Here is a 3,514-nt window from a genome sequence, read left to right as displayed (position 1 = left end):
ACTAACCCTGGGGTTCTTCATTTCTTCCTTCTCTAGTTGCTTTAGGTGTAGAGTTAGGTTATTTATTTGACTTTTTTCTTGTTTCTTGAGGTAAGCCTGTAATGCTATGAACCTTCCCCTTAGCACTGCTTTTACAGTGTCCCATAGGTTTTGGGTTGTTGAGTTTTCATTTTACTCATTTCTATGAATATTTTGATTTCTTTTTTGATTTCTTCTATGATTTGTTGGTTATTCAGAAGCATGTTATTTAGCCTCCATATGTTTGAATTTTTAATAGTTTTTTTTTTTCCTGTAATTGAGATCTAATCTTATTGCATTGTGATCAGACAAGATGACTGGAATGATTTCATTTTTTTTGAATTTACCAAGGCTAGATTTATGGCCCAGGATGTGATCTATTCTGGAAAAGGTTCCATGTGCACTTGAGAAAGAGGTGAAATTGATTGTTTTGGGGTGAAATGTCCTATAGATATCAATTAGGTCTAAAAATATGGAACGCTTCACGAATTTGTGTGTCATCCTTGTGCAGGGGACATGCTAATCTTCTCTGTATCGTTCCAATTTTAGTATATGTGCTGCTGAAGCAAGCACCCAGGCATTCTTTTGTTATATAATCCTTGTAACTTAAGTTTATTTTTATTCATATTTTATAGATAAGAAAACTAAGCAAAAGAGTGGTTAATTGGATTGTTTGGCCTAACAACCTTAGTGGGAATAGATCAGAATTCACACCTGAGTAACCTGGATCTAGAGCTTGTTCTTTTAGCTTCCAAACAATGGGACCTCATATATAACCCCTCTCCCAATTAGTAGAATTTACTACCTGTAAATTCCTCTAAGTCCTAGTTTTCTTGAGGAACACAAGTTGTTGATGCTTTTTTTTAAGGTAAATTACATGAAGTAGTAGATTATGATTTTCCAATTAAAAAGCAAATAAACAAATGGAAAAACAAAGGAAAAGCTGTGCAACACTAATGCACTGCAATCCAATTAAAATGGATAAACTGTCAAAACACCATTCTACTTAAAAATAGCACAGGTTAATGGATAACACTTTTTTAAAAAAATTACATTTCTTAATGTCTTTGCTTATTTGCAAGGAAAAAGAGCTCTTTTCAGCAAAACGTGAGGCTATATTATAAACTATCAACATACTTTGTTTGGTACCTAATAAAGGAAGTGTGTTGAGACCTCATTAGAACCCATCAACAGAAGTCCTAGAAAGCTCGTCTCTCAATCACCTTCTCTCCATAGAAGACACTCTGGATATTATTTCTGCATAAAACATTACCTCCTTTTTTTCACTTCTCAAAATTGAGAAAACAATTGAAAAATTAGCTCAAAGGAAAATATATGTAACATTTCAGATTCCAACTAATAAAAGTTAAGCAGAATTTTTGTGTCTGTGTGTGTATTTAGGACAGAAGATCAGTTCAGTTCTCTGAGTTGTGGTGACCTAGGTGGGTGAGATGAGGTTGGAGGAAGGGTGAAACAAGAGGGAGGGGATATACTTACTCATATAGCTGATTCACTTCATTGTACAGTAGAAAGTAACACAGCATTGTAAAGCAACCATACCCCAATTTAAAAAATGAAGAAGCACAGTCTTTTACACCAGATGGGACACAGGAGTGTATACATGATAAATTACATGTGTTTATATAATAGTTTATTAGTGTTTCTATTAAGATACCATAAAGGTAATTTAATAGAAAACAAATTGTGCACTTGGACTATCCTCCACAAAATGTAAAACTCTTAAGTGAACTCTTAAAACTCTTAAGTGAAATCACAAATGGTCACAAATAAAACAAATGAAAAAAAATTAGCAGAAATACTGCAAAATATAAAGTTAGACAGCAATTAAAGGCCCGTGAGACTACCTTCCTTATGAAAAGTGGTCAAATTGCAGACAGCATCTTTGTTTCATGTATTGAGAAATCTTCAAAAAATTTAATTATAAACAATTAAAACACAGAAAATAATATTGTAGATATTCATATATTATGACACAAACACAGCAGAAAAATCTTCTTTAAATGCTTGAATCATATTATCATTTTAATTAATCATTTCTAATCTGTCAAGTTTATAAGAAGCCATTTATATGTTATATGTTACTGAAATACTGCATACTACACATAGGTTTCATTTAGGCATTTAAACCATGCCCTCAATAAAATAACATAATTATTCTCCAATAAATTAAAGTAACCTAAAATAGATAAAATTTAAGGATTATGATTGCAAATAAGTACTAAACAGAAACAGTGGGGTCAATCAGAGGGGTTTAATATTAATATTATATTCACTTTCTTTTTGATTATTATTTTCAATTAATTTTTATTGAGTATAGTTGCTTTACAATGTTGTTAGTTTCTGCTGTGCAGCAAGGTTAATCAGTTTTATGTATACATATATCCACTCTTTATCGGATTTCCTTTCTATTTAAGTCACCAGAAAGCATTGGGTAGAGTTCCTTATGCTATACCCAGTAGGTCCCCATTAGTTATCTACTTTATACATAGTAGTGTAAATATGTCAATCACGATCTCTCAATTCACTCCACTCCCCTATTTCTCCCTTTGGTTACCATAAATTTGTTCTTTATATCTGTGACTCTATTTCTGCTTTGCAAATAAGTTCAGCCCCTATGCAGAACAGTATGGTGGTTTCTTAAAAAATTAAAAATAGAGCTACTGAATGAGACAGAAATTCCACTTGTAGGTGTATAACTGGAGAAAACCAGAATTCAAAAGGCTGCATGCACTCTGATGTTCATTGTAGCACTGTTTACAATAGCCAGGACATGGAAGTAGTATTATCTCTTTATCAATATCAGAAAATTGAATTTTCTCTTTTAAACATGGGTAAATAACCATTAATAGCCACATATAAATTCTTAAGTTTATATGGTCTCTGTAAATAATCAGCAAAAATTAATCATGGTCTATAAACTTCACTTTTATATTTTGGAGAAATATTCTGTGATCTAAGCTAGAGTGAGGCAAACATCTACAGCATTATGTTATTTCAACATCACTATCGGGTCTCTGTGCTGTGGAAAATTTCTAAAACAAGGCTGTTTTATATATACTGCTGCTAGGTCACTTCAGTCGTGTCCGACTCTGTGTGACCCCACAGACGGCAGCCCACCAGGCTTCTGTCCCTGAGATTCTCCAGGCAAGAATACTGGAGTGGGTTGCCATTTCCTTCTCCAGTATGTATATATATATATTATACATTCTTAACCATCTTAGCCATGTATTTTATATATATACACACACACACTGCAGTGCTGGAGACCTGGGTTCAATCCCTGGGTTGGGAAGATCCCCTGAGGAAAGAATGACAACCAACTCCTGTGTTCTCGCCTGGAGAATCCCCATGGACAGAGGACTCTGGTGGGATACAGCTCATGGGGTTGCAAAGAGTCAGACATGACTGAGCAACTAAGCACAACACATATATAAATATATAAATAAAAAACATATATAAATATATACATATATAT

General features: G+C 33.4%; 1 non-coding gene across 1 annotated transcript; it reads right to left on the bottom strand.

Annotated features, from left to right (window-relative positions):
* Positions 1 to 484: 484 nt before the first annotated feature.
* On the bottom strand, positions 485 to 591 carry LOC122447721. Its single transcript, XR_006271370.1, has one exon. It is a non-coding gene; the product is annotated as a U6 spliceosomal RNA (small nuclear RNA).
* Positions 592 to 3,514: the final 2,923 nt, after the last annotated feature.

This window comes from Cervus canadensis, chromosome 9 (assembly GCF_019320065.1).
Source record: "Cervus canadensis isolate Bull #8, Minnesota chromosome 9, ASM1932006v1, whole genome shotgun sequence".
NCBI lineage: Eukaryota > Metazoa > Chordata > Mammalia > Artiodactyla > Cervidae > Cervus > Cervus canadensis.
The sequence above is the reverse complement of the archived record's forward strand: the minus strand, read 5'-3'. Positions and strand labels throughout refer to the sequence as shown.